At 44.6% G+C, this 26,330-nt stretch overlaps 1 long non-coding RNA gene across 5 annotated transcripts; it reads right to left on the reverse strand.

The window, feature by feature from the left end:
- Nucleotides 1–715: 715 nt before the first annotated feature.
- On the reverse strand, nt 716–23,937 carry LOC106559843. Of its 5 annotated transcripts, none has more exons than XR_005371421.1 (6): nt 23,793–23,937; nt 22,926–23,052; nt 13,072–13,167; nt 12,612–12,696; nt 6,652–6,933; nt 716–1,119 (listed from the first exon to the last, which is right to left on the reverse strand). It is a non-coding gene; the product is annotated as an uncharacterized LOC106559843 (long non-coding RNA). The 5 variants fall into 5 exon arrangements; XR_005371419.1 differs by having other exon boundaries at nt 22,926–23,588; XR_005371420.1 differs by lacking the exons at nt 22,926–23,052; nt 23,793–23,937 and adding exons at nt 13,504–13,673; nt 14,413–14,727.
- Nucleotides 23,938–26,330: the final 2,393 nt, after the last annotated feature.

Here is a 26,330-nt window from a genome sequence, read left to right on the forward strand (position 1 = left end):
AGAGTCCAGGAGGGACGTGGACAGGCACTGGGACAAGTACATCCTTCTGGATGGACTGTGGGAGCAGGTCATAGGGACAGAGCAGGACCATGTCTCCCTCATCGGGGCCATCAGTGCAAACTCCTGGCCTGATTCCTTGTAGGATGGGTGTTATTTACCCCAGGAAAGGGCTACCTCCCCAGGTGTGTGGTGGGAGGAGGTGCAGAAGGACTGGACTCACCTCGCTGGAGGTCCGCTGTGCTCCCCCCCCCACTGCTCGGAGAGGCTCTGCACTGTCTAACCTGCCTTCCTGCCTGATCTAAAGGGACTCTGCACTTATTATAAATATCTCCTTGGTGATCTAAGATGATTGAAAATGGGATGGGATTGGCTTTTCACTGATCTTTGTCTGGAGAAGATTTTAGCTTTGTTTCCAGTAAATTCCGTCTGGGATTTGACTCAGAACATCCTTTGCAGAGAAAACCTGCAAGAGGATGTGGGCTTCCCCTTCCTCCCCACAAACACAGGTGCCTGCAGTTCAATTCTATCCCAGAAGGTGGCAGGTTTTGCCTGGAAAAGGGACTCTTCAGGGCCATGCCCACTCCAAGGCGTGGCTTCACAGAATCATGTTCCTTGACAAACATAATTTATAGATTGCTTTTGTTAATGCATCAGAGAGAATGTATGTTCAGGGTAGATTCTTGGTGATGTTTATTGCCTTTTCTATTTAGAAAAAGAAACTAAAGCAAGTAAGTAAGTCTTTAACCCTTTCAATGCGTCCTTCTTATACTAGATCAGGCAAAAATAACAGAATCCCCGGGGGAGGAGGCGGAAGGGAGGGATGGGATAGACACGGGAAGAGCTTTCCATGCAATTGTTCTTTCATTGTGACGTTAGTTAATATCTCCATACTGCCTTGTTCTAAGTAACTCAGAAAGTGGAGAATGGCTTTTTGGCCGTTCCTTTGTGTTGCCAGGATGATGCTTACATAGGAGCTCTGCACGGATTTGGTGTCACTGTGGCCTTCCCCAGCTCCCACAGGCTCGTACCCCGTGGAGACAGCCTGCCAAGTCCCAACACCGTTGTTCCACAGCTGCTTCCTTGACTAAGTGTTGATACGTGTTCTCAGAAACGACTGCCCTACAAAAACATATTTGAGAAGAAACACAGAGTGAAGGACATGCTGGAGTTCTCATTCTGCTTTTTTACTTTCTGCCCAAAATGCAAAGAAACAAGAAACGAACCCGAACCCACCCCCCCCTTTAACTCCCTGTTAATTCCCCATTAACATAGTAGTTTGCTGGGCATCTATTCTTTGCCAGACAATTGTCTTATACCAGTGTTTTATTTTGGGGGTCTAAGGCAATCATTTTTCATGATACTGGCTTGAAATCTCATGCAAAGGTGATGAATTCATAGAAAACCTGAAACTGAACCATGAAGATGACAGAGTCTCTCCCTCCTGCTGCATGTCCTCCTCTGTCCTATTTTCTTGGTCCCTGGCCCCTGATCCTCTGATCACCACTCATTGCTCCTGGGCTGAAGCCTAGCTGGGGTGATTCTACTCTGGGGACTTTGAGCTGCATGAATCGGAAGGCTGTAGAACCCGAGACCCTGAGACCCTCTCCGGCCAGAGGCAGAGAGCACCTAAATGACAGTTCCCCAAATAGGGGAGAACTCTTATCTGGACACCCATGGCCTGGGGCAGAGCGACCAGCAGCCCTGCATAGACAGAAGGGCACATCAGCTGAGCTGGGGATTGGGCTCCTGACTGGAGAGGCACTGGCTGCTCACAGCTGTTTCCAAATCAAGGAGCCAGGGCAAATATTGCTTCTTATAGTCTTGCCCTAGAAGCAATTTCTATGGAATAATACAGACAGGATATCACCTTTTCAAGATTCTCTGCCTAAGGATTCAAAGGTAGTTTTGCTTGGATTCTAAATTTGTTGCTTTTGAAGGGGAGTGTGTAATGGGATTTTAGAGGCGAGGCAAGCCCCTGTTTCAGTGTCACACTCGTCTGGCCTCTAAAACTCTGGGCAGTAGGGACTAGAAGTCTATTCCAGGCAGGCCCAATGGACCCAGGGAAATCCAGCCTGGGCTTGCTCCACATATCCAAGGATCGGTTCCACTTTGTGACCATGGAGCTTGGATGGGTTTCATGACTGCAGACACTCTGCCCTGTTTGGCCTCACTTTCCTCCATGTCTTCCTCTCTCCTCTAATCCTCAAACCTCTCTCTTCCTCTTTCATTGAACAAATTGAAGCCACTGGAAGGGAACTCCCCAAGAGCCCCTGAACCCCTTCTCTGCTGGGAGCGGTGTAGAGTGCTCCCCGCCCCGGGCACCCCTCACTGCCTGTGCATCCTCTCTCACCATCCGGGGTCTTGGCTCTACTCTTTCTGCCCTCTCCCTCTCCCTCAGGAATGACTCATGGTCTCCTCTCCTGGATGGGTCTAGTCAGCATGCAAACACGCTATTGATTCTCTCATTTAAAAAAAGTCAACAAAAAATATCTTCTGACCCCACTTCTACCATCTTGCCCTTCAACTTTCACCCTGCTTTGCAAAAAGGCTCCTTTCCTCCAGTCAGGCTGATTTGGCACCACAGCTCTGTGGAACCTGCTCTTAGTCAGGTGGTTGGGGCCCTCTCTTGGTTAAATCCAGGGGCGGGCTCACAGTTCTCCATTTGTATGACTGTGGCCAGCACTTGGCCTGTCTGCCCCTCCCCACTCCTGGCTGCACTTGTTCCCCCCACTTGCCTTCAAGGACAGCATGTTCTTCAGCTGCTCTTTTATCCTACTTGGCTCTCCTTCTCTGTCCCGCCTGCTGGGTCCTCCCTGGGGTGGGAACTCTTTCCTTCTCTTCCATGCTCACGCACTCAGTGACTGTATGAGTATCCCTGCCTGCATGCAATGACTCCCAGCCCCATCCCTGGGTCTCAGGTTCCTCTGCTAAACTCCACACTCACATATCCAACTGCCTTCCCAGACTTTCCATTTGGCAGCCAATAGCCACCATAACTCAAGCTGTGCAAAGCTGGACTTCTCACTTCAGACTTGTCCCCTAGTGTCTGTTGCCATCTCTTTATGGTAACTCAATCTTTACAGTTGCTCAGGTAAAAATCTGGGTGTCGTCATTGATTCCTCCCTTTCTTTAACCCATTTGTGGCTCCTACTGACATGACTCTATCTACAAAACACATACATGATCTAACCAATTTCTCAACATTTCTATGGCAGTTTTGTGCTCTGTTCTGTGGGTTCCTGAAGCAGATCACCTGGGTGCAAATTCATCTGGGTGACCCTGCACACATTACTTAATCTTTCTTTAGGGCTCAGTTTTTTCACCTGAAAAATGGGGTAATAATACTTCCTATATCATGATGTTGTTGGGTTTGGTTCATATTGTCACAGCATTTGTTATCGTTGGATAGATGTTTGAAACCTTTTTCACTGCATTCCTGGTTATTGGCTAGGTCCTGCATCCACTAAGTACATGTCTATGGAATCATAGACACTCACTTGATGTCAGGTTTCAGACTATACCTCAATTTTGGCTGTCATGACTCTTCTATTTCCTTCTTTCATATCTCTTGGCTATTTAGACCAACCCAAGCTCAGTCTGTCCCACCTCAGAGACACTAGACCTCTTCTGGGTAAGAGCTGGTTGTGGCACCAGCTTGAGACTAGGTGGTCCTGATGGACTCCCTGGTATATCATGGTACCAGGGGCTTTGGGTCATGTAAGAAGGAGATGCCAGGGGTAGGTGAGAGCCAGTAGTTTTAGAGGTGGGAACCTTCAGGCTTCTGACTTACAGAGGCTCTCCATTCCAGACTGGCCCTGCCCAGCTCATAGGCTCATTTACCCTCGGACTTTGGGTCAACTGCACAATTAAAAACATCTGAAGGGACTTGAGCAGCAGTATGATTAAAGGGTCATGTGGTAGAATGCAGAGGATTCATTTGTACAGAGTCAGCTTCACCTAAACATGTAAACAGCAACTGTTACCGTTTGTTGAAGCCTCTGGGTATTTGCTTAGGAATGTCAAAAGCATGAGCTTTGACCAAGGTCCCCAGGTGCACCTGGGTTTGGAAATGGCTCGTTGCTGCCACTAGACGCTGAGTGACTGATGGGGAGGAGTTGGGGCAGGGCGGAGAGTTGAAAGGCCTAATTTTACTTCTGATCTGTTGTTTACTAACTAATCCTGTGACTTTGGACAAGCCATCTTCCTTTCTCAGCCCTCAAGGTTTTCAATCTTGTTTTACTGGCAGAATCATTTTTTAAAACAGTATTTCATGTGGAAGCCAAATTTATGGTTATTACAGATCAAATCAAAAACAAAACTGCTCTGAATGAAAAGGGGAGGGGTTGAGGTGGCCCAGAGCGTTGACTGTTAAGAATATCCCCTCAAATTGTGCACATGGATGGCTCCTGCGGTGTCTCCACTTTACCTCTAAGACTCTGAATAATACAACTTGAAGTCCCCTCCCCCCAGGGATGTGTAAGGACCCTTCCAGCTCTGACAGGTGGTGTGACTTCTTCTGGTAGAACTGCTGTTGGGGTTGCTAACACAGTAGTTAGGAATGAATGATCTGGCAGTGGGTGCAGAGGGTAAGGGAGGAGAGCATGAGGAACCAGACCATGTATTCCCAGGGCAAAGCCATTCCCAGGACGCCCACTTTATGTACTGTGTATCTGATGGAGCTCTCCACTTGGGACCTCAACCTCTAGGGAGGTTGAAAGAGTTCAGCCATCTTGCTATTCAGGAACCCCTGCCCTGTTTCAACAGATGCACAAGACATTTGCCAGCTGTTTTTTAAATCTTTTATGTCTTACTGCCTAATATCCCAGTTGGAGATGTGAAGATGAATGTGACACAGCCTTGTCCTTGAGGCACTCAGTGTCTGGTGGGGTAATGTCAGAGCACTTGGAATTATTTGCATGTCTAGGTGCTCTCATGGATACTGGGCAAAGGTCATTCTAGCTCAAAGGAGGGGGCCACTCCCTCTGTCTGGGTGGGGGAGGCCAACAAGATGGCTCAGAGGAGCTGTGATTGAAGACTGAGAGACCACCAATGGACTTGGATAGGAGTGGGAGGGACAGAAGAGAGCTGGGAGGAGGCCCTGAGGCAGGAGGAATAGTGGGTGTACAGCCATGGGGACTGGACTGGTTTGAGAGAAAATCTATCTCCTATACAGAAGTTCATACACTTAAGTCCAGGTTTGCATATTCCTCCTGTGGGGCCCACACTACAGAAGGAAAGGCCCCTCCATATAAGCCACAGGTTTGACTATGGTGAATAGTCAGACATTTAGTGTGAAATGATGTCAAGTCATTATTGAAATTATTAGAATTTCTTTACAATTACCTGCCCCTAGAAAAAAAATGACCACATGAAACCCAATCCAAATATTTCTTTTGTGTGCACTTTGTAGATTTCTAATGGTACAACTGGTTGACCTTTCATAAAACAGAGTTTCAAAGAGACTCTTTTACTGTCCACTTTCATGGTGCTCTCTGAAGGCAAAGGAAGGGAAAGGGGCCTTTGGAAGATCCTCATGGAAATTTGAGAGCAAAAGCAGTTGCTTAGGTTCAGTGATTTCTCTCTTTATCAAAGACAAATCCCATAAGAGTCAATTAGGGCCTGATTAGAAGGTGGAGGTCCCGAAGAAAGGGAACCTTCCCCACATTTTTACTAGGTCAACCCCCACCTCCCTGAGTGCATCTCACCTGGGGGAGAATCAGGGTCCTGTTATCAGGTTTTATTTCTGCAACCAAACCCCAATAAACACATATCACTCAGACTTGACAACAATCTTCTCATCCTGATTACATTCCCACCCCCTACAGATAACACGTTTTTCTCTCTTTTGTCCCCCTCTCTGCTCTATTCCTTCTCACATATGTATTCCCTTGATATTTACACCCCATCACTCTGCCCCATTAGGGTAAGCTGCTCTGTGAGCTGATGGTTTTCTCAATCAATGGGGACAGTCATGCCTATACATATGCATTTCATGAAGGCTCCTCCCCAGAAATCCTCGCTGAGGAGGTTTCAAAACCTGAGGTGACCCCTCATTCACATTTGATACAACTTGTCACATTAAAGTCTTTGCAACTGATTCTATATCTGCTGAAATATGTGTAAATATATATTCCAAATATATATGAAAACATGTAAGTACATATATTTCTTTCTTTCTTAATAGTCCTTACTCTGTCTCCACTTTCAAGTCTTTGAGGGTTGGCTAGTTGTAAATTACACATCATAAATAATTGTCTGACCAGGGAATAGGGATTCCTGGAGCCCTCCCTTGCTGAGTGGACTGTGGACAGTGGGCTGAGAGCCACAGGCATGGGCAGTGAACAGACTACCTTTTGCTCATTGCCATGTGCTGAGCGTAGTGCCTGGCACAGAGTGGGTGCTCAGGCATGATTCAGCCAGTGGGTGGATCTGTGATCTCCTCGACAATTTAAATCCTGTGTTGATCAAACAAGATGAGGAGCTGACAAAAGCCCTGTCTTAGGGAGTGGGAGTGCTTAGAATTGTGGCCGTGTGTGTGGTGTGGCTTCTAAAACAGGGCCCTCATGGATGTAGAAGTGTCCCTCTGGTGGGACCTGGGGAACAGTGGGCATAATGGTAGTAAAGGGGACCTGGAGTGGGATCAGTTCTTACCTTCTATCCATAGAGGGAGGAAGAGCTTTGGTGATTTCTCCTCTGCCACCATCTTTCTGGGCTCCATATGGAGCTAAGAGAGAGCTTTCTCTCCATTCCCACCGCTGGGGGAGATGAGTGCAAGGGTCACTGCTGTCCCTGGGATTTGTCCTGAGTAGACTTGCCTCCCGAAGGAAGCTCTGCTTGGAGGTCAGGGAGGGAGATCTGGCATGTCAACTCTTCATGCAGGAGCAAGCAAACAATGTGAGTACATCATCAAAGCCAGGCATTGTCAAGCTTTTCCTGTAAAGGGCCAGATGGTAAATAGTTCAGATTTTGTGGGTTGTACGCTCTTTGTTACAACTACTCATTCCTGCCATTTTAGTGCAAAGGCAGCCAAAGACAATACATAAATGGATGGGTGTGGCTATGTTTAAAATTTTATTTACACAATAGGCACAGACCAGATTTGGCCCATGGACTGTAGTTTGCTATCCTCTTCTTTAAGTTTATCATTCTGACCTGACAACTTGATTTTGATCTCTGTGCTCCTGACCTTTTCATTTTTTTTTTTTTGAGAAATTCACAGAATTTTGTTATTCTTAAAAATGATGATATGAATTCGTATAATTAAAGAGTTATTAATAAGATAGGTTCCTTTTTGGTTTTGGAATTTTACATCAAGATTCTTATTAAATTTGAGTTATTTTTAGTTTCCATTGAATTAAAAGGAAATTATAATATTTAGCTCCTAAGGGCAGCCAAATATGCTACTGTAATACAGTTAAACATCTTAGGGATTTAGGAAGTTATGTGCTTCGATCCCTAGGATGGCTGCCTGGCTCCTGACCTTTTCAATTTGCTGAATCCCACAGACCATGACTACTGTTGTTCTGACCCCAGCCTGGTCACCCCACCCCAACCGCCGGCTCTGTCTTTTATTCCAACTGTACTCTTGCTCCAGCTGACACTGCCATAACTACACACAGAGAGACAGAGAGAAGGACAAGGGAGCCAGTCAAGGGCAATGCCAGAGCAGACAGTGGAATATTCAAGAGGAGAGATGCAGGTGTCCACTCTGGGATGGATGGATGAAGAATATAATTCAGCCAAACTTCTTTTCTAAGTCAGCTGAGACTGCTATTTAGAATCTCCCTTGCACAAAACTGATGCTAGAGCTCTAGGTGAGGCTCCAGGGAGAAATTTAGAGAATTCTGGTTTAGGTTGGCATATAGTCTGAGAGTTAGGGGTGAAAATCTTTTGACTTTTTGGATGTCACCTGGAACTAATAGAGACCCTTGGAGGATACACATGTCATTCTGTCCCCTCTGTGTCAGGCCTCTCTCCTTGCCTCTAGCTGGACCTCTGAGGTGTCACTCTACTCAGGCTGGAAGCCTGTTGGAATTAGACCGAGCCCTAGAGGTCACTGGATCTAATTTTATTGTGTTTTACTGATGAGTAAACAAAAACTCAGGGGGATAGAGCAAGTCACCCAACATCACATGGCTAGTAAACAGCAGAGTGGACACACCAGGACCCCAGTCTCCTGACTCTGGCATCTGCCCTCAGCAGTGTACCTACCTTCCCCAATATGCTCTCTTCTCAGTATCTCTCTCTCTCTCTCTCTCTCTCGGATTTCCTGAGGTGTTCATGTTGAAGAATAAGCCAACATACGTGGAAAAGACTCCCAGGAAATCTCTCACCACATCAGCTTACCACGTCTTCCTGCCTGTTGCTCTAACCCATCCCCCACCCCCACCCCCACCCCCACCCAGAAAACCACCTTGGTTCAGATTCTGAAGCAGGTAAAGTATCCTCTGCAGGTAGCTCTGGTGTTTCTAGAATGAGAGTTCATTAGGAAAAGTAATTATTCAAATGCCTCAGGCATAGCAAATTCTACCTTTCCCTTACTCCTCAAACCCCTGTGAGTTCTTAGGACACAGAGCCTCATCATCTGTATTCTTTCCATAAAATATGCTCTCCAGCGGTGTGAGCTGATCAATATTCTTCCTATATTTTTTAAAAAGGCAACCACAAAATAAAAACAAGAGGACCGAGGAGATCTAATTAAGACTCCATAAAGCAGAGGCTGGTATCTCCATGATCTGGCTGGAGTAAGATTGCTGTTTTCTTTCTACCCTGTCACTGATATAAATGAGTTCTTAATTCCTCCTTTTGTGAAGAACAGGTTATCAGGCTCCTATTCATTAAGTTACTTCAGGGCTTGCAGCAGAGCTTAATGGTAGTTTAAATTAGCGGCCTCTGCCTTTAGCAGCATCAGTAGGGAGTCTTGGGAAGGGAAATAAATTTCCCAGGATTTGAGGGCTGGGGGACACAGGGACAGATGAATGACCTTGGAGGTGTATGGAGGGCAGTCCCATCTATCCCTGCTCACAGTCCACAGGACGAAGTTCACACTCCTGACAGTGAATTGAAGGGCCTCCTTGCTGTTTCTCTGCAGCTTGCCTCTCCTAGCCTAACTGATATCTTCTCTCACCCCTGTCTCCCCAGCCATACACAGGGGCCTGAAGGATTCGCCCACTGGGCAGCTCCTGCGGTTTCCTGTTCCTGGAATACTCCTCTTTCTTTTCCTGCTTCCATCTGGCTTTTCTCAAGACTCACCTCAAGACGCTCCTCTCTAGGAAGACATTTCTGACCCCTGGATTCCTCCCTTAGAACTGTCAGAGATTTTGAAAACACCCCTGAGAGCATGTCATCGCACACCCTCCTCACCCTTCCTGGACCCTAAAGCCTTGTGGGTGGGTTCTTCTTCAGATCCAGGGCTTGACTGGCTGTTTGGCTCCTGTTGTCCAGGAGGGATGAAGGAAGAAGGGGGAGGAGAAGGAGGAAGAGGGGCAGGGCAGGCTGTACAGGAGGGAGAATCCACTAGATATTCCACATTCCTCAGGACCTGGTATCTGGTGAAGAATTGAGATGATATCCTGCTTCCTGGTGACATCCCTTGGTTCACCCCACCAACACTGGACACTGGCTTTGAGCACTTTTCATCCACTTTCTTCTCTCCGTCAGCCTTTAGACTTCATCCCAATGCACACTTTCTTACCACTCCACCCCCACTTATTGGGTTATCAAACTCAGATGCTTCTTCTGGACCGCTTGGAAAGTGAGTTTAAAACTGAACAGGCTCCCTTCCAAGAACAACCCACCCATCCACCAGTTAGGGGGGAACCAGACTCTTGGGTGCTCCAATTCTACAAGTCTATTCATTTCAGGTGCAAACCATTTTAAGTTTCAAATACTGCACCTTGGATGCAGAAAGGCTTGTTACTATGGGGACGCCTGGGTGGAGCAGTTGCCAAAGTGTCCAGTGCTTGATTCCAGCTCAGGTCATGATCTCAGGGTCATGGGATCAAGCTCCATGTTGAGCTCCATGCTGGGTGTGGGGCCTGCTTAGGATTCTTTCTCTCCTTCTGTTCCTCCCCCCCCCAAAAAAAAGCTCTTTTCTATGACTATTATTTTTGCTATGCCTGTTAGATGTGCATTTTAAGTCAGTTTCTCCAGAGGCAGAGAAAGAAAATGTTCCTGGGATCAAATACGAGAAGGAGGCAGATGGGGAAGGGGAAGAAGCCAGGTGAATGGGTAGCCTCACTGACTCTATGTGGAGCTCTGGAAGCAGGAATTATTCTGCAGAGTTTGTCCTGACTCCTGCAAGTTTGCTGGGCTCTCACATTCCCAAATCAGTTATTGGCTAAGGAGGGAGGGAGGCGGGGACTCCCAGGCACTTCAGTTCTCTGGGCTAAGGAGCCAACTGACTCTGATGGTCAGGAAGTGCAGGTAGAGCCTTTAGACACAAGGCAGATATAGGGAAGTGGGCATGCAGAGAGGCCACAGGATCCAGAGAGGTCCAGGTGGACACTTCCAAAGTGTCCTCTACAGTGTATATGCCAAACCTACCACCCCTAGAAACCACAGACCTTATAAACCATAGGTAGCCTAGCCTTGCTATCTTAGACAAGAAAAGTGAGGTCCAGAGAAAGAAAGCAACTACTTCAAATTTCAGGGATTCAAGCAGAGCTGGGACTTGAAAGGACTTGAATGCAGGACTTCTGACCTCGGTCTAGGACTCTTGTCTGACATCTAGCCTTCTGTCATCAGTCTGGTATAAGGAAAAGAGGTCCACTGGTAACATACTTGGGTAAAACAATGTATTGGTTCTAGATTTATCGACCATTATTTTCAAAGTAATTAAATACTGTTGCAAAAAAAGATTTCTTCTCTTTAAAAAGCATTTATAGATTTCCATTAAATTGCAAGGCCTCCTTGTGCCTATAAGGTCAGATATTTTACAAGAAACCAAATACGTTTTATAATTCAGGTGGCTTGTCTCTATCCTGTCATCCCCTTCCTTGCCCTGTCCCCACCTTTTGGATCACTAAATCGGGGTCAAGTGATGGGTCTGGTTTCCTTAGCGCATCACTTGACCCAGTGGATGAAATGGGAAGAAAATCCAGACCCCATATTAAATGAAGTTGAAGGCCAGTACTGTTCTGATGACTAAATTTTTTATTTTTTAATTGCAGGTTTTAAGGAGAACCATAATAAAATTGCTCCAGAGGGCTTATGTGTTTGTTATCATTAAAAGCAGTTTGCTCAGCTAATTGTCAAGAAATGGGTATCACGTTTGCAAATTTATCTTACATGGCATCTGCATGAATTTTAAGCTCCAGCCTGTAAGTACTGCCAATTTTTGAATACCGACAAAAGCAAAACGTTCCTCTCCATTGCTCTAAAATTCTCTAGTGAAGTTTCTCAAGCGAATCACCCTGTGGCTGCAGTGTTCTCCACACAACATATTTACTGTCCCCACTGTGAGCTTTTGAGGGGACAGAAAATGAGTTTGACACAAAGAGCTATCCTTGATCCCCTGCTGAAATAGTATCATTTCTGTGTTAGTCATAAATAAATAAACTTAAAATGCAAAAGGCCATTGGAGTGTCATTTCCAGCAAGTGTTGACAGTGTTACCTCCTTGCTAATAGCATTTTAAAAATTAGGGGTTTTGCGATTGAAATTCTTCTGAGTAGCATTAACAAGTCATATGGAAAAGCAATATAGCCATTTGACAAAGAACAATTAGATTTTACAGCTTGTGTGAGTGAGAAGGATCCCAGGTAGGATGAAAAAACCCAGCGATCAATCCCTGCTCCCAGTCACCAGTGTAAAACTAACCCAAGTAGTTTGGGGTGGGGAAGAGTAGAGGAGAGTGTATGTGACAGCATCTAATTGAAAACTGACAAATGGGGATCCCTGGGTGGCGCAGCGGTTTGGCGCCTGCCTTTGGCCCAGGGCGCGATCCTGGAGACCCGGGATCGAATCCCGCATCGGGCTCCCGGTGCATGGAGCCTGCTTCTCCCTCTGCCTGTGTCTCTGCCTCTCTCTCTCTCTCTGTGACTATCATAAATAAAAAAAAAATAATAATAAAAAAAAAAAAATTAAAAAAAAAAAAAAGAAAACTGACAAATGAAACCAGTGACTGCCAGGACCACATAACCACATAAATATACAGCTTCTTAGGCTGGTCTTACTATCTTGGGGAGATTTTTCATTCCCAGGACACGTGCTTTTCTGGTTTGGGTGCTTGTCAATGACCCAACTTGGGCTAATGTCCACTGGGACTATGGATTGATTTTAATGAGATGCTCTTAATAGATTGTCTGCTTTGAGACTTAGATGTCTTTTAAGTGAAACTCAGTGTGTCACATTGATGTTTGCTGCCAATCCACTCACAGCTTTGAGAATCCTCAGACATGTGGCCTGAAACCCAGGAAATGGACCCAGAATTTTGGAGTCCTGCCACGGCTAAAGCACCCACAGGGCCCACCGGTGAAGATCGTTTGCAGTCAGGAGAGAGCAGCCCAGGAGGAAAGCTATTCACATATGCTTCATCTTACTTGAAATTAGAGGTTTGGAATGCTCCCTGTTGCAAAATGTGCATGGGGTTTCTCAGTTGCTGAGCATTACCTGGGGAGAATGCAGTTTAGGCCAATCTGGAGTCTCTTGTTACAGGTTAATTTGATAGGTATTTTCCGTGCTTTAAGACTTGTGTCTGTATCAAAACAAAAACAAAAACAACAAACAACAAACAACAACAATGAAAGCAAACCAAAACCAAAGCATGAAGAGGTTTCTACAATTAAGATGTAGAATCTATAAGGGACCTTGTAAAAGTAGCCAAGGGAGGTGGTGCAATTGTCTCCTGAATCCCCACAACTTTTTAGTTTCTCACTCAAAACAGGTTCAAGAATTAGGTCAGCTCTTGAAACCACCCAGCCTTAAGATATTATGATGCCATGAAGTTCATATTTTATATCAGGATTTGTAGGAAGCTTTCCTCCCAGTGTTTTGGAGTCTGTTCACTCATTTGTCAAATGGGAATGACGATAGTATCTCTCACAGGTTGTTTAAGAGCTCTAAGACTTACATGAGATTGTGCACATGAAGACGGATGTCCCGTGTGTAGCTAGTGCTCACAATGTTGACTACGATGATTCTTAGTTCCAAAGGTAGGGTCACTGGACTTAGAATTCAGAGAGCAACATAAGAAGTATGAGAAAAGAACATAATGTATTGTCAGAAGCCCTTAGTTTTCTTGTTCAGACAATGGAATAAAAACAGCCTGGCCTACCTCATGAGTTTTCTTTGAGCATCGAATGAGATCGTGTATATAAAAGTAGAGGTAGCTTATTTGGTGAGAAGTATATCTATATGATTAGCATAAAACAGCTTTCAAGGTCCCCTTGCCCGTGTACAGGGTCACCCTCCACCCCGTCAACTATATGGACCTTTTCCTTCTCACTTTCTTATATGTGACTTAAGGAAATTCTCCTCTGCATAATATGTGAGCTCTAAGTACCCTTTTCATACAGACAGGAGCCTGTTGGTGCTTCTTCCAAGGAGTGGCAAGGAGTAGGGTGAGGCGGGGGTGGCACCGTGCAGTCAGGTAGGTGGACCACTGGCTGTGCAGCAGGTGGGGATTTGTCCCTGAACCTGTTCAGGCTGGCTTTGTTCTGGGTCCCTCTGGACCTGGGAGGGATCAGTCGTATTTGGGAAATAAAAGTAGCTATTTAGTTTACCAAATGACTGTGAAAGCCTCGACTTTAAAAGCATATGGGGGTTTCTGTTTTTGAAGAACTTTGGACTGGCCTGGGGCGGGGGGCGGGGGGTGGGGGTGGGGGGTCATGTTCACTGGTGCTCAGGGACTCTAGCACCTCCCCAGAACCCATGTGGACTTTTCTCAGGAAACAGCTCCTAAATGAAGAACTAGGTACATCTGGTCACTTTTGCACGGTCTGTGTGCAAGCCCTGGGACCTCTGAACATGCCCCTGGCTCCTCACATGGCACATGTTATACACAGGATGGGACTGGTGTGCTAAGGCTTTGGTACTGGGTCCGATTTTACCTGAGGCAGACATCTGGGTCTCCAAAAACAGCCTTTCCTTATAAGGAAGGCTTCATGGGCTATTCTGGAGAGCTCAAGGGAAAAGCAGCCAAAGTGACTGGGGTAAGGGGTAAGGGGCTCAGAAAGATGTCGGATGTTGAAAGCATAGTTACTGCGGTGGAAGGAATCTGACTCAGACTGACATTCCAGCACCAGTGAGTGGCCTAGAGCAAGTTATGTAAATTACCGCTCTGAACAAGGCTCCTCATTTGTAAAAGGAAGAAGATAATGCTACAACCTGATAGAACAGAGCTCGAGCTATGCTGGAAGTTGGGAGGGTAAATGGTAGAAAAGAAGAGAGAAGAGGAATGTTATTGTTCTACCTGGATAGAATTCAGGAGCAGATATCCCTAGGTGCCCAACAGTCCACGATAGTCTGTTGTTGCCAAAGACTATTCCCGTTTGATCCGGATGCCATCTGTGCCGGTCGTTCCATGTGTCAAATTGGCTGGTTGATTGTTCTGGTTATTCAATTACACACTCACCCAAGTGGTGGTATGGTGACATTTTGTAGCTGTGGTTAACATCTATAATCAGTTGACTTTAAATAGAGGAAATTAGTCTCAACGATGTAGATGGGCCTCATGCCATCAGCAGGAAGTCCTTCAACACAAACCTGAGATTACCCTGAGAAAGAAGGTCTGCCTCAAGACTGCAGCATCAGCTTCTTCCTGAGTCTGTAGCTGCTGGCCTGCCCTGTGGATTTCAGACTTGCCAGCCCCAGCAGTAGCGTGAGCCGATTCCTTGAGTGCATCTCCTTCTCTCTCTCTCTCTATCTCTCTCTCTATATGTATATATTTATATCTATCTCTATCTATATATATGTATACATATATATACACATATGTATACATATATATGGATATATATACACATATATATACACACATCTCTATCTATATATAGGAATACAGATACCTATATATAGATATATACACACATGTCACTCTAGAAATCTCTGTTTATATAGAGATATTATATATGAGAAATCATATAGAGATATGTTAGATATGAGAAATCATATAGAGGGATATTAGATATGAGAAAAATTATCATATATCATATATCATAATATGGTGTATATATATCATAGTCAATTATATATAACATGTTATATACACACAGACATGTATTTCATTTATATAGAGAGAAAGAAAGAATTTCAAGGAATTGGCTCATGCCCTGTCTATCTATCTATCATCTATCATCTATCTATCTATCTCACCCATAGGTTCTGTGTCTTTGGAAAACATTAATATCCCAGATCTGTACTCTTTCTCCCATCCAAATGCACACTGAGCTTATGGAAGTTTAAGTTTAAGTGGTAGAGAATCAGAGGTGATGGCCCTGGAGGCTCCTCTGTCTTTTGACCATGAACTGGTAAGACCTCTGGGTCAGGCATTCAGGGAGGCCCAGGAAGCCATGCTGTGACTTCTAAACTTTACTCCTGTATTGGTTTCGTTTGTTTGTTTTTAATGTAGGTGCAAAGGTTTGAATTAAGCATCCTGAAATGCTTTTCATTTCACGGCATCTTATCATATGTTCTTGCAAGTCCTCTTTTTTGGCTATGCTTTGTCTTATGCTATTCCTTTTTATTCTCCTTCCCTGTCTGAGACCTTTTTAACTTCCTTGATATGTTTTTTTTTCATTTTAGTTTTTTATTTATTCATGGTTTTGTTTTTCATTTTAGTTTGTTTCATTTTAGACTATGTATCATATAGAGTACAAGTATTTTAATGTACATAAATAGAATTGAGTTGTTTTTCTTCTTTTCTTTTTAAATTCAGCAATATGTTCATAATATCTCTTCCTGTAGGTCTATGTACTACTGGTCTGTTGCTTCTAACATGGCAGAGTGCATCATTGTGTATCTACCATGTTTATTCCATCTTTCCTCCAGAAATGAACCCTTAAGTTGGCTTTCACCCTCACTCCACAATCAATGCTGGAGCAAGCAGCCCCAGGTGGGTACCTCTGAGAATTTCCCTGCCATCTATAGCCATCAGCAGAATTTCTGGGCCAAAGGGTATCTGAATGCTGAATCTAAGCACTTCCAGAATGGCAGAATGATCCCCAGAATGGCCATATCTGTCTGCACTGCAACAGCACTGCACAAAGGTTCCTATATCCTCATATCCTTGAAAACTTCTGGCATTATCTAGCTTCCTGAATTTTGCCAAGCTGGTAGGTGTTAAGTGATGGAGCCTTGATGTTTAATTTACATTTCTCTAATTACTAATCAACATGAGCATTTCTTCATGTGCTTGCTGTGCTTGCTGTGCTTGCGAGACTTCTCTGCTGTGAACTGACTGTTCATGGTTATTGATTATTTTCTTTTGGGGCCTCTGACTTTTTCTTGTTGATAATTTTGATTTGCGGGAGTTCCTTGAAGATTTTCAATATTAATCTTTTGTCAGTTTTAGATGCTGTAAATATCTCTTTCCATTTTGCTATTTTGTCAATGAACTTTCATTGTACAAAATTCCTTAGTTTTGATGTTCTCAAATCCATGAATTTTTTCCCTTATGCTTTTTAGATTTTTTTAAAAGAAATTCCTTTGTAGCCCTGGAGTCCATCTTAAAATGCTGGATTAAGTAAAGAGCAAGTTCTATTTTTCTTAATATAGTGAGCCAATTCCCCCAACCCTTGTATTAATAGTTTATTCCAGCTTATTACCATATCTACACAGGGCTCCATCTTGGCTCTTGCTTCTCTTCCTTTGAATTGTGTTTGTTCACATATGTTCTATACTGTTTATTCCTATGGTTTTATAGTATTTTTAGTAAGGAAAGTCTTCTCACCTTACTCTTTATTTTCAAAGTTGACTTAGCTTTTTGTAAGTTTTATTCATCTATATATTGTTATTGTTTGGATACAAACTGGAAAGATACAAACTCTTTATAAAATATGTTTATGGTATGAAGCATAAAAATACAATAGATACCTATGTACTTATGCCCAACTGATAAGATAAAACATTCTTTTAAGTTCCCAGTGCACTAGCCTACAACCTCTTCCTGTGGCTCTATCCTCTGGAGACAGCCTTCACCCTGAATTTTGTGTTTATCACTCCATTGCTTGTCTTGGTAGCTTGCATAACTAAATATAGATGGTTTAGATTTGAAGTTTTGTTTTTACCTTTGATTATTTTTTAATTGTGTATAAATGGACTGATAACAAATGTCTTCTCCTTCCACTTTCTTTTTTTCCCTCTGCCTTATATTAGCAAAATTAATATCTGTTGTTACATGTGCTTTATATAATTAATATTCACTAATGTACAGTATTCCATTGTATGAATATCATATTTTATTAATGATATATTAACAACAATTGAATGGATTGTTTTCAGTTTTTGACTACTAGTAGTAGTGCTGCTAGAAATATGTTATAAATAGAAATATGTTCTTCCTGCTGCTCATGAACAAGTATTTCTCTACGATAGAACTTCCTAAACTGTTGGGCCTCAGGACTTTTATTTCTAAAAATTATTGAGGACTCTAAGAAACTATTGATTATATGGGTTATGTCCAATTATGTTTATTTACTGTATTTGGCATTAAAATGGAGAAAATTTAAAGGTATTAATTCATTTAAAATAACAGTGATATTGGGGCAGTGAAAATACTCTATATGATACCATAACAATGGATACGTGTCATTTTATACTTGTCCAAACCCATAGAATAAACAACACCAAGAGTCAACCCTAATGTCAACTATGGACTTTGGGTGATTGTGATGTATCAGTGTAGGCTCATCAGATGTCTCACTCTGGTGGAGGTTGTTGATAATAGGAGAGGCTGTGCATGTGTGCGGGCAGGGGGTATATGGGAAATATCAGTACCTTTCCCTCAATTTTGCTGTGAACCAAAAACCTTCTCTGAAAAATAAAGCCTTAATAAAAAAATAATAAACCCCTTAAGGACTGATATAAATAACATCTTTGTGAAACATAACTCTACTTTCTAATGTAAGAAAAATTAATGAAGAGTATTATTGTTTTACAATAAAAAAAAACCTCTTTAAGAGAAGATAGCTAGATCTTCACAATTACTTCTACAATCTTACTATTATTTTTAAATTTTATTTATTTAATTTATTTATTTTAGAGGGAGAAAGTGTGCATGTGGGGGCAGGGATGGAGGGAGAGAGAGAGAGAGAAAGAGAGAGAGACAGAGAGAGACAAGCAGACTCCCCACTGAGCACAGAGCCCAGCATGGAGCTGGATCTCATGACCCTGAGATCATGACCTGAGCCAAAACCAAGGGTCAGATGCTCAACAGACGGAGCCACCCAGGAGCCCCTTCTATAATCTGTTGTTAATTATTGTTTTAGTTGAAGTATGCGAAGAAAATCTGGCTTCAGTCAAATATTTATTAGGAAAAGGCAGTGATATTTTCATAGCCTTTTCAGATGATTGTGGATATTTTTCTCTGATACTACAGTAGATGTCCCCCCCACCCCACCCGGTATCTGTGTTTTGCTTGCCACTGGCCCACGATCAACCACAGTCTGGAAGTAGATGATCTGCCTCATTCATCATCAGAAGGTTGATGCCTATGGCATTCACCTTACTTCATCTCATCACATAGGTGGTTTATCTTCTTTGCATCACCACAAGAAGAAGGCTAAGTGTAGCATTATCAGATATTTTGGGGGAGAGAGAACACAATGACATAAATTGTATTATGTATGGTATATTGTTATCATTTTTTATTAGCTATTCTTAATCTCTTACTGTGCTTTTAATTTATAAATTAAACTCTATCATAGGTGTGTATATATAGGAAAAAGCATAGTATATATAGGGTTTAGCACTCTCCATGGTTTCTACCATTCCCTGGGGGGATCTTGGAATGTATCCCCTGTGGGTAAGGAGGGGCTACTGTGTATCAAAATTTGACAACGATTAATATCTCTAAAGGTTAGTTGCAATGTGAAATCTGAAACCATATAGATGACCCTTTTGTACTCTCTTACATTAAAATTGATTGGCCTATCTTGCACTTTGAGTGGATCTTTTACTCATGTATGATTTTGTGATATCACATGTTGGTCATTGGACGTTGGTTTCACTAAATTATGCAGATATTATAAATAGTGACATATTTCATTATATCAGGAGATGACATTCATTAATATCTCCACTGATCTCATTAGAAACGCCTTTAAGTATTGGAAAGTTGTCAAGCTCATGGTGGTAATTACAAGGTTTTCAAGATTCTGATTTTTGCTTGAAAGATTGAATTTTACCATTGGCAACACATAATGTTAGTTTTCCCTAGAGTGAAAGGCTCCCATTGTTCATTTTTGAGAAAATGTCTCTCAAATATTCAAGTCTGAATAACCATAGTTTACCTGTCAGTATTTGCTTCAAACAAAAATGATATTCTGTGAAATAAGTAGTTAGTTGAGCTCACAACCCAAGCAATTACACAAGGGCTTTTTCTCAAGACAATTTTCATACTTCAAAATGCAACTGAAGTGTTTCAGGTATATTTCTCATTTCATCATTTAGAATTTTAAAAAGATGTTTATCAAGGGTTGAGATTTAATAAAACTAATACCTTTTACTGCTTTAAGGATTTTCTTTTATTATTATTTTTTTGCTTTAAGGACAAGTCATTACTTGACTTTAAGTAATGATGGCATTTAAAAAATATGAGTATGTGATAATGTGTAATATAGACAATGGAAAAAGAAAATATGTCTGGGTATTATAATGAAAATAGCTTTGACCTTGCAGACCCCCTGAGCAGGTTTCAGGGATCCTTAGGAGGTTGTGGACCATGTGTGGAGTGCTTCTACTCTACAGTACCTATATGGGTATTCATATCTTCACACTTACTAGATAATGTCAAACTATCATTATTTTTTAAAGATTTTATTTATTTGAGAAAGAGAGAGAGCACAAGCAGGGGAGAGGCAGAGGCAGAGGGAGAAGTAGGCTCTCCACTGAGCAAGGAGCCCGATGCGGGACTTGATCCCAGGATCCCCTGATCATGACCTGAGCTGAAGGCAGACACTTAACTGACTAAGCTACCCAGGCACCCCTATCAAATTATTTTTTAAGTGATTGTAACAATTTCCACTCCTATCAAGGGTGTAAAGGATTCTCATTTCTTTGCATTCTCACTGTACTCGATGACTAGAGTTTTATATTTTGGCCAATATGATGGAAAAGCAACCGTACCTCACTGTGGTTTTAACTTTCATTGCTCTGTGTGAGCACCTTTTCTTATCTTCATTGGTTATTTGTGTTTCTTCTTCCATCAAGTAGTTATGTGTTTTGTCCAATTTTGTCTTGTTTATTTATTTTTTGGTCTGTTGATATTCTTTGTGCAATACAGATTCATCTGCCTTTTTCTCTTTCTAGAACCCTTTCCCTTTCATTTCTTCTCTTCTTTTATCCTGGGGTCTATCACTTTTCCCTATAGAAATTATACATTTTTAGGAGGTTTTGGGGTTCCCCCCCCCCAGACTCTTTATATGTCTTGCAAGGACTGTAGTCATGTATTGTTAGATAGTCCTGTGTTTTTCTCCTCCACTGTGACTGCTGCATTCCAATGGGCTCTGATCTCCATGACTGAAAGCTTTCCTGGGGAGGGAATGGGGGAACTCTGTTCTTCACATATTGCCTACCAGGCCTTTGTTTTCTTTTTCTTTTCTTTTTTAAGATTTTATTTATTTATTCATGAGAGACACACAGAGAGAGGCAGAGACATAGGCAGAGGGAGAAGCAGACTCCCTGTGGGGAGTCCAATGCAGGACTCTATCCCAGGACCCTGGGATCAAGACCTGAGCCAAAGGCAGATGCTCAACCACTGAGCCACCCAGGTGTCCCGAGATTTTATTTAATTATTTGACAGAGAGAGAGAGTGTGTGTGTGTGTGTGTGTGTGTGTGTGTGTGTGTACACAAGCAAGGGGAGCTGAAGAGGGAGAAGCAGGCTCCCCATTGAGCAGGGAGCCTGACTCCGGGCTTGATCCCAGGACCCTGAGCAGATGCTTAACCAACTGAGTCACCTAGGTGCCCCCATTTTCTTTAAGGCCAGTGCTCACTGCGCAGGTTATATTAGTTGTCATGGATGAGAGACTTGGAGAGAGAAAAGGAGAGAAAGGAGAGCTTTGGGTGAAGAGGGAGAGTGAAGAGAAGGAAGAAGAGATTTTGAGTGATGGGGATAAAGGGGAAAGGGAGGTGGCTGGTGGACACTGTGAGCAGTGAGAAACTACACATCCAACTATGGCAGCTCACTGGAAATGGAAGGTCATCCCGTAGGATCCGGAGATTCCCAGCCTCAACGAGGATTTCTATGCTTGCAGGACAGTGTGCACGATGCAAACTTCTTGGGCAGCCTGGTGGCTCAGCAGTTTAGTGCCGCCTTCAGCCCACGGCGTGATCCTGGAGACCCAGGATGGAGTCCTGTGTCGGGCTCCCTGCATGGAGCCTGCTTCTCCCTCTGCCTCTCTCTCTCTCTATCTCTCATGAATAAATAAATAAATAAATCTTTAAAACAATTTTTTAAAAAGATCAAACTTCTTATCTCCAAGTCTACTGTGACTATGCACAATGTGGATGCCAGCATGTACCATGGCTAAAGCAGAACCAGTGGTCCTTGTGCAGTTTCTGGGCACCTCATGGAGCTTAGCTCTCTGAAGTGAGGTTATTACTTCATCCTGGAGGGATGAGGACTTAAAATCAGATTGAAGGAGAATAAAAAATTAAAAAATGAATATTTCTGAAACAAAAACACCAATTCAAAAGGACATCTTTATCCCTATATATATTGTAGCATTATTTACAATAGCCAAGATACAGAAGCAGTCTAAATGTCCGTGCATAGATTAATGGATAAAAAAGATGTGGACGATACACATATATACAATGCAATATTACTCAGCCATAAAATGTGGGACATTTGCATTTGCAACAACATAGATGGATTTACAGGGTACAATGCTATGTGAAGTAAGTCAGTCAGAGAAAGACAAATACCATATAATTTCACTCATATGTTGAATTAAAAAAACAAAACAAACAAACAGAAAAATAAGACAAACAAAAAACCAGACTTAACTACAGAGAACAAGCTGGTGTTTGCCAGAGGGGAGGTGGGTGGGGGGATGGTTGAGAGAGGTGAAAGAGGTAAAAAGAGGGAAGAGCACACACTTACTATGATGAGCACTGAGCAATGTGAATCCATTGTTGAATCATTATATTGTAACATTTGATACTAGTATAACATTGTAAGTTAACTGCACTTGAATTGAGAATAAAATGAATGTTTCTTATGCTCAAGTGTTGGGACCGATATTTATGACTACTAAAGTCTTAGCTCTGATTTTATTTCTTATGAACAAATTCTGGCTTTCTAATGCTGAGAACACTTGCTTCTCCTTCTGGCTCCACGTGATTATTCCCAACTTGTTTACGTTGACAAATAGTAACAGGCCCATGCCCAGATTAATCAGTGAATTTGTAGAGATGTGTGGGGTTTGGGAATCTGTCTTTTAATAAGCCTCCCAGTGATTTTGATTCAAGAACCTGTGTTTTATTTGCTAGATTTTTCCTAAATGGTTGGTGAGGGATACAGTTTCATGTGGCACTGCCTCAGTAACTGGGGCAAGATTGTTGCCACCATTAAAGAAAATGTTTGCAAAATGTCCAGCGTGAAGTGACAGGCAATGAGTGATGGGTTCCGTGACACTGGTTACCAAAGGAGGTGATGCTTGGCTTTAGTTTGAAAGTTTGAGTAGAAGTTGGCCAAAGAAAAGGGGAAAAAGTGTTCCAGACAGAGAAAGATCAGGACACTTGTGAGAGAGCACGGCACATACCTGTGGCCCAAATGTAGTGTGAAGGGTGCTCCAAAGGGAAGCTCCTGGAGAGGTGAGTGAGGATCAGGTCTTTGCATGTCAAGGGCTTTGAAAATGGAAATGGCCAATGGATTGGCAGGGAGAAGGCCTGGAACGTGGAGACCTGTGAGGGGCTGTTCTAATAATTCAGCCTCACCCACCGTGCAGAGCTGTGCTGCCTGAGCTCAAGCATCACTGCCCCTTAAAGTTTGGAATTGATGCATTAGTTGCCGGCTTCCTTTTAAGACATGTCTGGTGGGTCATCTTTGGGTTTTTGTGTGTTTTTTTTTTTTCTTTTTTATTCATTTGTTTTTACTGAAGTTCAACTTGCCAAAATATGGTATAACACCCAGTGCTCATCCTAGTGGGTCATCTTTGTGATGATAGTGATTAGTTATAATTGGACTGACAGTGTCCAGTGAAAAGGAAAGCCACCGTGCGTTATAAAGCCAAAACAATGGCCAGAGCTATCCCCATGGGCTGTGTGGAGCCCGAGGCCTACACGGGCGTTTGGAACAAGCGTGTTACTCTCTGTGCCTCTCTTGGCAGATTATTTCCTGAGCAAGGTCGGGTACTACCCTTACCCTGCGGCCGGTTGGCTGTGTCCCAAGTCAGGGATGCATAATTCACTCTGGGGTCACCTGCCTGAGAAAGAGAGGCAGAGGGACAAAACCAGCAGAGGAAGTCAGCTTCCTAAACAGCCCCCCCCCCCCCCCGCAAAATTTTCCTTTAGATCTCGCCCCTTGAGCCCCTTTTAACCACCTGGCTTCATCCCTTTTCTTTACCGCCTCTCGACCGCGTGACCCGTGGTCGCCTGAGTCCCTCTGAATGTCTGTGGGAGGGACGCACCTGCAGGTCAGCCTCCCCTCCCGGTAGCTTGGAAAGGAGCTCAAGTCTCTCAGGTAAAAATAGCAACAGTCTCCGGGGCCCTCCAGCTAAGATTCTGTCTGCCTGGTCTCATTTCCCGTCCGCTCCTCAGGCTTCTCCCCGCCGCCCTCTGCGGCCCCCGCAGCTCCACAAGGTCGCCAGGGGCTGCTGCCGTCACAGTGCCTGTGGCTGGGCCCCCTCGGCGCCCCCGGAGGGCGGCTTCCCCGTCCAGACTCCCCTCTCCTGGCCAGGAAATACTGCGCTTTACTGCTGTTTCCCGGGTCACGGGCCTCCTGCTGCCCCCGGCCCCAGGTCTTCCTCTGCAGGCCGCCTCCTCACCTTCGGGGCCCCCGGGGCCCCCCTCGGCCCTCCGCCTGCCGGCCCCGTGCTCCCCGAGGACCCAAGGCCCCGAGGCTGCGCCAACGCCCCCCCGACTCCAGAGGCTCCGCGAGACCCCGAGGGGCGACAGGGACACGCCCAGGGGCTCGTCTCGGGAGGGGGTGTCCTCCCTGAGACCACCCTGCAGGCCAGCGACTGTATCCCTTTATTAGAGTGAATTTAATATGGGACATCGGTGAAAGGTCACTAGCCGGGGGAAGAAGCAGCGCAAAGCAGCCCCCAGCACCGAGCCAGGTGCGCCAGGTGCGCCAGGTGCGCCAGGGAGAGGTGGTTGAGAGAAGCCAGAGGCGCCGCAGAGGTGGCCCGAGGCCACGCACAGAGAACACGCGGTGGCCGCTGCGGGGCCCTCAGGAGCTGGGAGACGCCACGGGCTGGCACGCAGGGCTCTGAGGACACTGAGCCCCCGGAGGTGCTGCTCTCTCGGAAGGGACACACCCGGAAGCAACACAACCGGCTGCCTCTGGGAGGTGCGAGGTGCGAGAACATCCGCACCTCCTTCTGCGGGCCCGGGGACAACCTCCCTGGCTGCGCGGGAGGAAGCGAACCTTGCAAGGCTCCCCCTCCTCCCTCTCTGTCGCCCTCTGGCGGCCCTGCTGCTAGAAGCCGCCGGGAGCCCGCGGGAAACCAAGCAAGGTGGTCAGAATTCAGGCTCACCTGGACCTGTTGATCCTTAGCGTTTCATCATTCGCTTCCAAACCAGCTCCTCTCTCTGTGCCGCCCTCGTGTCCCAGGTAATGGTCTGCCTGTCCATGCTCCAAGCCAGTCAAGTGAGGTCCTCTTGGATGCTGTCTTTTCTCATAGCTAGCTTGTGGCCCCCTAAATTGTATTTTAAAGGTTTTATTTATTTATTCACAGGAGACAACAGAGAGAGAGGCAGAGACACTGGCAGAGGGACAAGTAGGATCCCTGTGGGGAGCTGATACCGGACTTGATCCCAGGACCTGGGATCACGCCCTGTGCCGAAGGCAGACGCTCAACGACTGAGCCACCCAGGTGCCCCCCGTAAATTGTGCTTTGAAGTTGTTCTTTCCTTTTTGTTCCCAGTGCTTTGCACTCAGGTCGACCATTGTCATCATCACACTAAGCAACAACTGCAGTGGCCTCCTTCCTGGCCTCTTTGACTTGTTTCTTCTTCCCTCCAAGCCATCCACGCCCTAGGCCAAGTGATCTTCCAAAAAATTAATCTGCTATATGGCTCCACTGTTGTGCCCTCATCCAGGGCTCTTCCTTGTGACATAAGAAGGCGTGAGCACCCAGGAATGGCATTCTGAGTGTTCTCATCACCTTGCCTCTATTGCCCCCCCTTGTCTGCCTTACACCTTCACGTCACCCATGCAGAACCACAGGTGGTCTCCCTCCACCATCAGTGGCCCTCTGAAATGCCTACCTGCCATCCCATGTCCTGGCTGGCTGTTAACTCCTCCTCAGGTCCTTAAAACCAGTTGCCAGTGCTTTTTCTGAGAAGTCAGCCCTGATCTACCCAGGGTGAGTTAATCATTTACCCCCTTGTGCCCCTACCATGCCCTGTCTCTATAATATTATTTACGACACTGAATTGCATATTTGAATTTGTAAATCTGTCTTCCAATATGAATTAAGATTAGATTTAGCAGCAAGTGGCAGGAAACCCCAAACTGCAGTGGCATAAACCGTGTAGGTGTTCATTTCTGAGTCACGTGTAAGTCATCAGGCAGAGTCCCAGGCTGGCATGACTGCCAGATGCTTCTACCTGGTTGACCCACCTCCCTTAATGTACAGTTTCCATTCCTGGTCCAAATAGCCAGCTAATCCAGCTTAGCCCATTGGGTTTACGTTCCAGCCAGCAGGGAGGAGGCAAAGAAGGGTGAAGGACACACCTTCCCAGACCACAAACTTCTGAGAAGAGGACTGTATTAACTTCCCAGGGGGATCCCTGGGTGGCACAGCGGTTTGGCGCCTGCCTTTGGCCCAGGGCGCGATCCTGGAGACCTGGGATCGAGTCCCACATCGGGCTCCCGGTACATGGAGCCTGCTTCTCCCTCGGCCTATGTCTCTGCCTCTCTCTCTCTCTCTCTCTCTCTCTCTCTGTGACTATCATAAATGAATTAAAAAAAAAAAAAAAAAAAACTTCCCAGGGCTGCC

This window comes from Canis lupus, chromosome 16 (assembly GCF_011100685.1).
Source record: "Canis lupus familiaris isolate Mischka breed German Shepherd chromosome 16, alternate assembly UU_Cfam_GSD_1.0, whole genome shotgun sequence".
Taxonomy (NCBI): domain Eukaryota; kingdom Metazoa; phylum Chordata; class Mammalia; order Carnivora; family Canidae; genus Canis; species Canis lupus.